Source organism: Phyllobates terribilis, unplaced genomic scaffold, assembly GCF_046119375.1.
Source record: "Phyllobates terribilis strain yellow unplaced genomic scaffold, ASM4611937v1 Scaffold_13__5_contigs__length_258822181, whole genome shotgun sequence".
NCBI lineage: Eukaryota > Metazoa > Chordata > Amphibia > Anura > Dendrobatidae > Phyllobates > Phyllobates terribilis.
The window spans coordinates 168,904,519-168,918,965 of NW_027362773.1; the positions used below are offsets into that span (position 1 = coordinate 168,904,519).

The window sequence follows — 14,447 nt, forward strand, 5'->3', positions numbered from 1 at the left end:
GTCACTGTGTACATACATTACATTACTGATCCTGAGTTACATCCTGTATTATACTCTAGAGCTGCACTCACTATTCTGCTGATGCAGTCACTGTGTACATACATTACATTACTGATCCTGTGTTACATCCTGTATTATACTCCAGAGCTGCACTCACTATTCTGCTGGTGCAGTCACTGTGTACATACATTATATTACTGATCCAGAGTTACCTCCTGTATTATACTCCAGAGCTGCACTCACTATTCTGCTGGTGCAGTCACTGTACATACATTACATTACTGATCCTGAGTTACATCCTGTATTATACTCCAGAGCTGCACTCACTATTCTGCTGGTGCAGTCACTGTGCATATACATTACATTACTGATCCTGAGTTACCTCTTGTATTATACTCCAGAGCTGCACTCACTATTCTGCTGGTGCAGTCACTGTGTACATACATTACATTATTGATCCTGAGTTACATCCTGTATTATACTCCAGAGCTGCACTCACTATTCTGCTGGTGCAGTCACTGTGCACATACATTACATTACTGATCCTGAGTTACATCCTGTATTATACTCCAGAGCTGCACTCACTATTCTGCTGGTGCAGTCACTGTGCATATACATTACATTACTGATCCTGAGTTACCTCTTGTATTATACTCCAGAGCTGCACTCACTATTCTGCTGGTGCAGTCACTGTGTACATACATTACATTACTGATCCTGAGTTACATCCTGTATTATACTCTAGAGCTGCACTCACTATTCTGCTGATGCAGTCACTGTGTACATACATTACATTACTGATCCTGTGTTACATCCTGTATTATACTCCAGAGCTGCACTCACTATTCTGCTGGTGCAGTCACTGTGTACATACATTACATTACTGATCCTGAGTTACCTCCTGTATTATACTCCAGAGCTGCACTCACTATTCTGCTGGTGCAGTCACTGTGCACATACATTACATTACTGATCCTGAGTTACATCCTGTATTATACTCCAGAGCTGCACTCACTATTCTGCTGGTGCAGTCACTGTGCATATACATTACATTACTGATCCTGAGTTACCTCTTGTATTATACTCCAGAGCTGCACTCACTATTCTGCTGGTGCAGTCACTGTGTACATACATTACATTACTGATCCTGAGTTACCTCCTGTATTATACTCCAGAGCTGCACTCACTATTCTGCTGGTGCAGTCACTGTGTACATACATTACATTACTGATCCTGAGTTACATCCTGTATTATACTCCAGAGCTGCACTCACTATTCTGCTGGTGCAATCACTGTGTACATACATTACATTACTGATCCTGAGTTACATCCTGTATTATACTCCAGAGCTGCACTCACTATTCTGCTGGTGCAGTCACTGTGTACATACATTACATTACTGATCCTGAGTTACATCCTGTATTATACCCCAGAGCTGCACTCACTATTCTGCTGGTGCAGTCACTGTGTACATACATTACTGATCCTGAGTTACCTCCTGTATTCTACTCCAGAGCTGCACTCACTATTCTGCTGGTGCAGTCACTGTGTACATACATTACATTACTGATCCTGAGTTACCTCCTGTATTCTACTCCAGAGCTGCACTCACTATTCTGCTGGTGCAGTCACTGTACATACATTACATTACTGATCCGCAGTTACATCCTGTATTATACTCCAGAGCTGCACTCACTATTCTGCTGGTGCAGTCACTGTGTACATACATTACATTACTGATCCTGAGTTACCTCCTGTATTATACTCCAGAGCTGCACTCACTATTCTGCTGGTGCAGTCACTGTACATACATTACATTACTGATCCTGAGTTACATCCTGTATTATCCTCCAGAGCTGCACTCACTATTCTGCTGGTGCAGTCACTGTGTACATACATTACATTACTGATCCTGAGTTACCTCCTGTATTATACTCCAGAGCTGCACTCACTATTCTGCTGGTGCAGTCACTGTGTACATACATTACATTACTGATCCTGAGTTACCTCCTGTATTATACTCCAAAGCTGCACTCACTATTCTGCTGGTGCAGTCACTGTACATACATTACATTACTGATCCTGAGTTACATCCTGTATTATACTCCAGAGCTGCACTCACTATTCTGCTGGTGCAGTCACTGTACATACATTACATTACTGATCCTGAGTTACATCCTGTATTATACTCCAAAGCTGCACTCACTATTCTGCTGGTGCAGTCACTGTGTATATACATTACTGATCCTGAGTTACCTCCTGTATTATACTCCAGAGCTGCACTCACTATTCTGCTGGTGCAGTCACTGTGTACATACATTACATTACTAATCCTGAGTTACATCCTGTATTATACTCCAGAGCTGCACTCACTATTCTGCTGGTGCAGTCACTGTACATACATTACATTACTGATCCTGAGTTACCTCCTGTATTATACCCCAGAGCTGCACTCACTATTCTGCTGGTGCAGTCACTGTGTACATACATTACATTACTGATCCTGAGTTACATCCTGTATTATACTCCAGAGCTGCACTCACTATTCTGCTGGTGCAGTCACTGTGTACATACATTACATTACTGATCCTGAGTTACCTCCTGTATTATACCCCAGAGCTGCACTCACTATTCTGCTGGTGCAGTCACTGTGTACATACATTACATTACTGATCCTGAGTTACCTCCTGTATTATACTCCAGAGCTGCACTCACTATTCTGCTGGTGCAGTCACTGTGTACATACATTACATTACTGATCCTGAGTTACATCCTGTATTATACTCCAGAGCTGCACTCACTATTCTGCTGGTGCAGTCACTGTGTACATACATTACATTACTGATCCTGAGTTACCTCCTGTATTATACTCCAGAGCTGCACTCACTATTCTGCTGGTGCTGTCACTGTGTACATACATTACATTACTGATCCTGAGTTACATCCTGTATTATACTCTAGAGCTGCACTCACTATTCTGCTGGTGCAGTCACTGTGTACATACATTACATTACTGATCCTGAGTTACCTCCTGTATTATACTCCAGAGCTGCACTCACTATTCTGCTGGTGCAGTCACTGTGTACAGACATTACATTACTGATCCTGAGTTACATCCTGTATTATACTCCAAAGCTGCACTCACTATTCTGCTGGTGCAGTCACTGTACATACATTACATTACTGATCCTGAGTTACATCCTGTATTATACTCCAGAGCTGCACTCACTATTCTGCTGGTGCAGTCACTGTGTACATACATTACATTACTGATCCTGAGTTACCTCCTGTATTCTACTCCAGAGCTGCACTCACTATTCTGCTGGTGCAGTCACTGTACATACATTACATTACTGATCCGGAGTTACATCCTGTATTATACTCCAGAGCTGCACTCACTATTCTGCTGGTGCAGTCACTGTGTACATACATTACATTACTGATCCTGAGTTACATCCTGTATTATACTCCAGAGCTGCACTCATTATTCTGCTGGTGCAGTCACTGTGTACATACATTACATTACTGATCCTGAGTTACCTCCTGTATTATACTCCAGAGCTGCACTCACTATTCTGCTGGTGCAGTCACTGTGTACATACATTACATTACTGATCCTGAGTTACATCCTGTATTATACTCCAGAGCTGCACTCACTATTCTGCTGGTGCAGTCACTGTGTATATACATTACATTACTGATCCTGAGTTACATCCTGTATTATACTCCAGAGCTGCACTCACTATTCTGCTGGTGCAGTCACTGTGTATATACATTACATTACTGATCCAGAGTTACCTCCTGTATTATACTCCAGAGCTGCACTCACTATTCTGCTGGTGCAGTCACTGTGTACATACATTACATTACTGATCCTGAGTTACATCCTGTATTGTATTCCAGAGCTGCACTCACTATTCTGCTGGTGCAGTCACTGTGTACATACATTACGTTACTGATCCTGAGTTACATCCTGTATTATACTCCAGAGCTGCACTCACTATTCTGCTGGTGCAGTCACTGTGTACATACATTACATTACTGATCCTGAGTTACATCCTGTATTATACCCCAGAGCTGCACTCACTATTCTGCTGGTGCAGTCACTGTGTACATACATTACATTACTGATCCTGAGTTACATCCTGTATTATACTCCAGAGCTGCACTCACTATTCTGCTGGTGCAGTCACTGTGTACATACATTACATTACTGATCCTGAGTTACATCCTGTATTATACTCCAGAGCTGCACTCACTATTCTGCTGGTGCAGTCACTGTGTACATACATTACATTACTGATCCTGAGTTACCTGCTGTATTATACTCCAGAGCTGCACTCACTATTCTGCTGGTGCAGTCGCTGTGTACGTACATTACATTACTGATCCTGAGTTACCTGCTGTATTATACTCCAGAGCTGCACTCACTATTCTGCTGGTGCTGTCACTGTGTACAAACATTACATTACTGATCCGGAGTTACCTCCTGTATTATACTCCAGAGCTGCACTCATTATTCTGCTGGTGCAGTCACTGTGTACATACATTACATTACTGATCCTGAGTTACCTCCTGTATTATACTCCAGAGCTGCACTCACTATTCTGCTGGTGCAGTCACTGTGTATATACGTTACATTACTGATCCTGAGTTACATCCTGTATTATACTCCAGAGCTGCACTCACTATTCTGCTGGTGCAGTCACTGTGTATATACATTACATTACTGATCCTGAGTTACATCCTGTATTATACTCCAGAGCTGCACTCACTATTCTGCTGGTGCAGTCACTGTGTACATACATTACATTACTGATCCTGAGTTACATCCTGTATTATACTCCAGAGCTGCACTCACTATTCTGCTGGTGCAGTCACTGTGTACATACATTACGTTACTGATCCTGAGTTACATCCTGTATTATACTCCAGAGCTACACTCACTATTCTGCTGGTGCAGTCACTGTGTACATACATTACATTACTGATCCTGAGTTACATCCTGTATTATACTCCAGAGCTGCACTCACTATTCTGCTGGTGCAGTCACTGTGTACATACATTACATTACTGATCCTGAGTTACATCCTGTATTATACTCCAGAGCTGCACTCACTATTCTGCTGGTGCAGTCACTGTGTACATACATTACATTACTGATCCTGAGTTACATCCTGTATTATACTCCAGAGCTGCACTCACTATTCTGCTGGTGCAGTCACTGTGTACATACATTACATTACTGATCCTGAGTTACATCCTGTATTATACCCCAGAGCTGCACTCACTATTCTGCTGGTGCAGTCACTGTGTACATACATTACATTACTGATCCTGAGTTACATCCTGTATTATACTCCAGAGCTGCACTCACTATTCTGCTGGTGCAGTCACTGTGTACATACATTACATTACTGATCCTGAGTTACATCCTGTATTATACTCCAGAGCTGCACTCACTATTCTGCTGGTGCAGTCACTGTGTACATACATTACATTACTGATCCTGAGTTACATCCTGTATTATACTCCAGAGCTGCACTCACTATTCTGCTGGTGCAGTCACTGTGTACATACATTACATTACTGATCCGGAGTTACATCCTGTATTATACCCGAGAGCTGCACTCACTATTCTGCTGGTGCAGTCACTGTATACATACATTACATTACTGATCCAGAGTTACATCCTGTATTATACTCCAGAGCTGCACTCACTATTCTGCTGGTGCAGTCACTGTGTGCATACATTACATTACTGATCCTGAGTTACCTCCTGTATTATACTCCAGAGCTGCACTCACTATTCTGCTGGTGCAGTCACTGTGTACATACATTACATTACTGATCCCGAGTTACATCCTGTATTATACTCCAGAGCTGCACTCACTATTCTGCTGGTGCAGTCGCTGTGTACGTACATTACATTACTGATCCTGAGTTACCTGCTGTATTATACTCCAGAGCTGCACTCACTATTCTGCTGGTGCTGTCACTGTGTACAAACATTACATTACTGATCCTGAGTTACCTCCTGTATTATACTCCAGAGCTGCACTCACTATTCTGCTGGTGCAGTCACTGTGTACATACATTACATTACTGATCCTGAGTTACATCCTGTATTATACTCCAGAGCTGCACTCACTATTCTGCTGGTGCAGTCACTGTGTACATACATTACATTACTGATCCTGAGTTACATCGTGTATTATACTCCAGAGCTGCACTCACTATTCTGCTGGTGCAGTCACTGTGTGCATACATTACATTACTGATCCTGAGTTACCTCCTGTATTATACTCCAGAGCTGCACTCACTATTCTGCTGGTGCAGTCACTGTGTACATACATTACATTACTGATCCTGAGTTACATCCTGTATTATACTCCAGAGCTGCACTCACTATTCTGCTGGTGCAGTCACTGTGTACATACATTACATTACTGATCCTGAGTTACATCCTGTATTATACTCCAGAGCTGCACTCACTATTCTGCTGGTGCAGTCATTGTGTACATACATTACATTACTGATCCTGAGTTACATCCTGTATTATACTCCAGAGCTGCACTCACTATTCTGCTGGTGCAGTCACTGTGTACATACATTACATTACTGATCCTGAGTTACCTCCTGTATTATACCCCAGAGCTGCACTCACTATTCTGCTGGTGCAGTCACTGTGTACATACATTACATTACTGATCCTGAGTTACATCCTGTATTATACCCCAGAGCTGCACTCACTATTCTGCTGGTGCAGTCACTGTGTACATACATTACATTACTGATCCTGAGTTACATCCTGTATTATACTCCAGAGCTGCACTCACTATTCTGCTGGTGCAGTCACTGTGTACATACATTACATTACTGATCCTGAGTTACCTCCTGTATTATACCCCAGAGCTGCACTCACTATTCTGCTGGTGCAGTCACTGTGTACATACATTACATTACTGATCCTGAGTTACCTCCTGTATTATACTCCAGAGCTGCACTCACTATTCTGCTGGTGCAGTCACTGTGTACATACATTACATTACTGATCCTGAGTTACATCCTGTATTATACTCCAGAGCTGCACTCACTATTCTGCTGGTGCAGTCACTGTGTACATACATTACATTACTGATCCTGAGTTACCTCCTGTATTATACTCCAAAGCTGCACTCACTATTCTGCTGGTGCAGTCACTGTGTACATACATTACATTACTGATCCTGAGTTACATCCTGTATTATACTCCAGAGCTGCACTCACTATTCTGCTGGTGCAGTCACTGTGTACATACATTACATTACTGATCCTGAGTTACCTCCTGTATTATACTCCAGAGCTGCACTCACTATTCTGCTGGTGCAGTCACTGTGTACATACATTACATTATTGATCCTGAGTTACCTCCTGTATTATACTCCAGAGCTGCGCTCACTATTCTGCTGGTGCAGTCACTGTGTACATACATTACATTACTGATCCTGAGTTACCTCCTGTATTATACCCCAGAGCTGCACTCACTATTCTGCTGGTGCAGTCACTGTACATACATTACATTACTGATCCTGAGTTACATCCTGTATTATACTCCAGAGCTGCACTCACTATTCTGCTGGTGCAGTCACTGTGTACATACATTACATTATTGATCCTGAGTTACCTCCTGTATTATACTCCAGAGCTGCGCTCACTATTCTGCTGGTGTAGTCACTGTGTACATACATTATATTACTGATCCTGAGTTACCTCCTGTATTATACCCCAGAGCTGCACTCACTATTCTGCTGGTGCAGTCACTGTGTACATACATTACATTACTGATCCGGAGTTACATCCTGTATTATACTCCAGAGCTGCACTCACTATTCTGCTGGTGCAGTCACTGTGTACATACATTACATTACTGATCCTGAGTTACCTCCTGTATTATACCCCAGAGCTGCACTCACTATTCTGCTGGTGCAGTCACTGTGTACATACATTACATTACTGATCCTGAGTTACATCCTGTATTATACTCCAGAGCTGCACTCATTATTCTGCTGGTGCAGTCACTGTGTACATACATTACATTACTGATCCTGAGTTACCTCCTGTATTATACTCCAGAGCTGCACTCACTATTCTGCTGGTGCAGTCACTGTGTACATACATTACATTACTGATCCTGAGTTACCTCCTGTATTATACTCCAGAGCTGCACTCACTATTCTGCTGGTGCTGTCACTGTGTACATACATTACGTTACTGATCCTGAGTTACATCCTGTATTATACTCCAGAGCTACACTCACTATTCTGCTGGTGCAGTCACTGTGTACATACATTACATTACTGATCCTGAGTTACATCCTGTATTATACCCCAGAGCTGCACTCACTATTCTGCTGGTGTAGTCACTGTGTACATACATTACATTACTGATCCTGAGTTACATCCTGTATTATACTCCAGAGCTGCACTCACTATTCTGCTGGTGCAGTCACTGTATACATACATTACATTACTGATCCTGAGTTACCTCCTGTATTATACTCCAGAGCTGCACTCACTATTCTGCTGGTGCAGTCACTGTGTACATACATTACATTACTGATCCTGAGTTACATCCTGTATTATACTCCAGAGCTGCACTCACTATTCTGCTGGTGCAGTCATTGTGTACATACATTACATTACTGATCCTGAGTTACCTCCTGTATTATACCCCAGAACTGCACTCACTATTCTGCTGGTGCAGTCACTGTGTACATACATTACATTACTGATCCTGAGTTACCTCCTGTATTATACCCCAGAGCTGCACTCACTATTCTGCTGGTGCAGTCACTGTGTACATACATTACATTACTGATCCTGAGTTACCTCCTGTATTATACCCCAGAGCTGCACTCACTATTCTGCTGGTGCACTCACTGTGTACATACATTACATTACTGATCCTGAGTTACATCCTGTATTATACTCCAGAGCTGCACTCACTATTCTGCTGGTGCAGTCACTGTGTACATACATTACATTACTGATCCTGAGTTACCTCCTGTATTATACCCCAGAGCTGCACTCACTATTCTGCTGGTGCAGTCACTGTGTACATACATTACATTACTGATCCTGAGTTACCTCCTGTATTATACTCCAGAGCTGCACTCACTATTCTGCTGGTGCAGTCACTGTGTACATACATTACATTACTGATCCTGAGTTACATCCTGTATTATACTCCAGAGCTGCACTCACTATTCTGCTGGTGCAGTCACTGTGTACATACATTACATTACTGATCCTGAGTTACCTCCTGTATTATACTCCAAAGCTGCACTCACTATTCTGCTGGTGCAGTCACTGTACATACATTAGATTACTGATCCTGAGTTACATCCTGTATTATACTCCAGAGCTGCACTCACTATTCTGCTGGTGCAGTCACTGTGTACATACATTACATTACTGATCCTGAGTTACCTCCTGTATTATACTCCAGAGCTGCACTCACTATTCTGCTGGTGCAGTCACTGTGTACATACATTACATTACTGATCCTGAGTTACATCCTGTATTATACTCCAGAGCTGCACTCACTATTCTGCTGGTGCAGTCACTGTGTACATACATTACATTACTGATCCTGAGTTACCTCCTGTATTCTACTCCAGAGCTGCACTCACTATTCTGCTGGTGCAGTCACTGTACATACATTACATTACTGATCCGGAGTTACATCCTGTATTATACTCCAGAGCTGCACTCACTATTCTGCTGGTGCAGTCACTGTACATACATTACATTACTGATCCTGAGTTACCTCCTGTATTATACCCCAGAGCTGCACTCACTATTCTGCTGGTGCAGTCACTGTGTACATACATTACATTACTGATCCTGAGTTACATCCTGTATTATACTCCAGAGCTGCACTCACTATTCTGCTGGTGCAGTCACTGTGTACATACATTACATTACTGATCCTGAGTTACCTCCTGTATTATACCCCAGAGCTGCACTCACTATTCTGCTGGTGCAGTCACTGTGTACATACATTACATTACTGATCCTGAGTTACCTCCTGTATTATACTCCAGAGCTGCACTCACTATTCTGCTGGTGCAGTCACTGTGTACATACATTACATTACTGATCCTGAGTTACATCCTGTATTATACTCCAGAGCTGCACTCACTATTCTGCTGGTGCAGTCACTGTGTACATACATTACATTACTGATCCTGAGTTACCTCCTGTATTATACTCCAGAGCTGCACTCACTATTCTGCTGGTGCTGTCACTGTGTACATACATTACATTACTGATCCTGAGTTACATCCTGTATTATACTCCAGAGCTGCACTCACTATTCTGCTGGTGCAGTCACTGTGTACATACATTACATTACTGATCCTGAGTTACCTCCTGTATTATACTCCAAAGCTGCACTCACTATTCTGCTGGTGCAGTCACTGTACATACATTACATTACTGATCCTGAGTTACCTCCTGTATTCTACTCCAGAGCTGCACTCACTATTCTGCTGGTGCAGTCACTGTACATACATTACATTACTGATCCGGAGTTACATCCTGTATTATACTCCAGAGCTGCACTCACTATTCTGCTGGTGCAGTCACTGTGTACATACATTACATTACTGATCCTGAGTTACATCCTGTATTATACTCCAGAGCTGCACTCATTATTCTGCTGGTGCAGTCACTGTGTACATACATTACATTACTGATCCTGAGTTACCTCCTGTATTATACTCCAGAGCTGCACTCACTATTCTGCTGGTGCAGTCACTGTGTACATACATTACATTACTGATCCTGAGTTACATCCTGTATTATACTCCAGAGCTGCACTCACTATTCTGCTGGTGCAGTCACTGTGTATATACATTACATTACTGATCCTGAGTTACATCCTGTATTATACTCCAGAGCTGCACTCACTATTCTGCTGGTGCAGTCACTGTGTATATACATTACATTACTGATCCAGAGTTACCTCCTGTATTATACTCCAGAGCTGCACTCACTATTCTGCTGGTGCAGTCACTGTGTACATACATTACATTACTGATCCTGAGTTACATCCTGTATTGTATTCCAGAGCTGCACTCACTATTCTGCTGGTGCAGTCACTGTGTACATACATTACGTTACTGATCCTGAGTTACATCCTGTATTATACTCCAGAGCTACACTCACTATTCTGCTGGTGCAGTCACTGTGTACATACATTACATTACTGATCCTGAGTTACATCCTGTATTATACCCCAGAGCTGCACTCACTATTCTGCTGGTGCAGTCACTGTGTACATACATTACATTACTGATCCTGAGTTACATCCTGTATTATACTCCAGAGCTGCACTCACTATTCTGCTGGTGCAGTCACTGTGTACATACATTACATTACTGATCCTGAGTTACATCCTGTATTATACTCCAGAGCTGCACTCACTATTCTGCTGGTGCAGTCACTGTGTACATACATTACATTACTGATCCTGAGTTACCTGCTGTATTATACTCCAGAGCTGCACTCACTATTCTGCTGGTGCAGTCGCTGTGTACGTACATTACATTACTGATCCTGAGTTACCTGCTGTATTATACTCCAGAGCTGCACTCACTATTCTGCTGGTGCTGTCACTGTGTACAAACATTACATTACTGATCCGGAGTTACCTCCTGTATTATACTCCAGAGCTGCACTCATTATTCTGCTGGTGCAGTCACTGTGTACATACATTACATTACTGATCCTGAGTTACCTCCTGTATTATACTCCAGAGCTGCACTCACTATTCTGCTGGTGCAGTCACTGTGTATATACGTTACATTACTGATCCTGAGTTACATCCTGTATTATACTCCAGAGCTGCACTCACTATTCTGCTGGTGCAGTCACTGTGTATATACATTACATTACTGATCCTGAGTTACATCCTGTATTATACTCCAGAGCTGCACTCACTATTCTGCTGGTGCAGTCACTGTGTACATACATTACATTACTGATCCTGAGTTACATCCTGTATTATACTCCAGAGCTGCACTCACTATTCTGCTGGTGCAGTCACTGTGTATATACGTTACATTACTGATCCTGAGTTACATCCTGTATTATACTCCAGAGCTGCACTCACTATTCTGCTGGTGCAGTCACTGTGTATATACATTACATTACTGATCCTGAGTTACATCCTGTATTATACTCCAGAGCTGCACTCACTATTCTGCTGGTGCAGTCACTGTGTACATACATTACATTACTGATCCTGAGTTACATCCTGTATTGTATTCCAGAGCTGCACTCACTATTCTGCTGGTGCAGTCACTGTGTACATACATTACGTTACTGATCCTGAGTTACATCCTGTATTATACCCCAGAGCTGCACTCACTATTCTGCTGGTGCAGTCACTGTGTACATACATTACATTACTGATCCTGAGTTACATCCTGTATTATACTCCAGAGCTGCACTCACTATTCTGCTGGTGCAGTCACTGTGTACATACATTACATTACTGATCCTGAGTTACATCCTGTATTATACTCCAGAGCTGCACTCACTATTCTGCTGGTGCAGTCACTGTGTACATACATTACATTACTGATCCTGAGTTACATCCTGTATTATACTCCAGAGCTGCACTCACTATTCTGCTGGTGCAGTCACTGTGTACATACATTACATTACTGATCCTGAGTTACATCCTGTATTATACCCGAGAGCTGCACTCACTATTCTGCTGGTGCAGTCACTGTATACATACATTACATTACTGATCCAGAGTTACATCCTGTATTATACTCCAGAGCTGCACTCACTATTCTGCTGGTGCAGTCACTGTGTGCATACATTACATTACTGATCCTGAGTTACCTCCTGTATTATACTCCAGAGCTGCACTCACTATTCTGCTGGTGCAGTCACTGTGTACATACATTACATTACTGATCCCGAGTTACATCCTGTATTATACTCCAGAGCTGCACTCACTATTCTGCTGGTGCAGTCGCTGTGTACGTACATTACATTACTGATCCTGAGTTACCTGCTGTATTATACTCCAGAGCTGCACTCACTATTCTGCTGGTGCTGTCACTGTGTACAAACATTACATTACTGATCCTGAGTTACCTCCTGTATTATACTCCAGAGCTGCACTCACTATTCTGCTGGTGCAGTCACTGTGTACATACATTACATTACTGATCCTGAGTTACATCCTGTATTATACTCCAGAGCTGCACTCACTATTCTGCTGGTGCAGTCACTGTGTACATACATTACATTACTGATCCTGAGTTACATCGTGTATTATACTCCAGAGCTGCACTCACTATTCTGCTGGTGCAGTCACTGTGTGCATACATTACATTACTGATCCTGAGTTACCTCCTGTATTATACTCCAGAGCTGCACTCACTATTCTGCTGGTGCAGTCACTGTGTACATACATTACATTACTGATCCCGAGTTACATCCTGTATTATACTCCAGAGCTGCACTCACTATTCTGCTGGTGCAGTCGCTGTATACATACATTACATTACTGATCCAGAGTTACATCCTGTATTATACTCCAGAGCTGCACTCACTATTCTGCTGGTGCAGTCACTGTGTACATACATTACATTACTGATCCTGAGTTACATCCTGTATTATACTCCAGAGCTGCACTCACTATTCTGCTGGTGCAGTCACTGTGTACATACATTACATTACTGATCCTGAGTTACCTGCTGTATTATACTCCAGAGCTGCACTCACTATTCTGCTGGTGCAGTCACTGTGTGCATACATTACATTACTGATCCTGAGTTACCTCCTGTATTATACTCCAGAGCTGCACTCACTATTCTGCTGGTGCAGTCACTGTGTACATACATTACATTACTGATCCCGAGTTACATCCTGTATTATACTCCAGAGCTGCACTCACTATTCTGCTGGTGCAGTCGCTGTATACATACATTACATTACTGATCCAGAGTTACATCCTGTATTATACTCCAGAGCTGCACTCACTATTCTGCTGGTGCAGTCACTGTGTACATACATTACATTACTGATCCTGAGTTACATCCTGTATTATACTCCAGAGCTGCACTCACTATTCTGCTGGTGCAGTCACTGTGTACATACATTACATTACTGATCCTGAGTTACATCCTGTATTATACTCCAGAGCTGCACTCACTATTCTGCTGGTGCAGTCGCTGTGTACATACATTACATTACTGATCCTGAGTTACCTGCTGTATTATACTCCAGAGCTGCACTCACTATTCTGCTGGTGCAGTCACTGTGTACATACATTACTGATCCTGAGTTACCTCCTGTATTATACCCCAGAGCTGCACTCACTATTCTGCTGGTGCAGTCACTGTGTACAAACATTACATTACTGATCCTGAGTTACAT

At 42.5% G+C, this 14,447-nt stretch overlaps 1 protein-coding gene across 6 annotated transcripts in view; it reads left to right on the forward strand.

Annotated features, from left to right (window-relative positions):
- Window positions 1-14,447, forward strand: part of PLEKHA7 (pleckstrin homology domain containing A7) — a 374,164-nt gene that overhangs the window by 309,971 nt on the left and 49,746 nt on the right. The gene's annotated exons all lie outside the window — the stretch shown is intronic.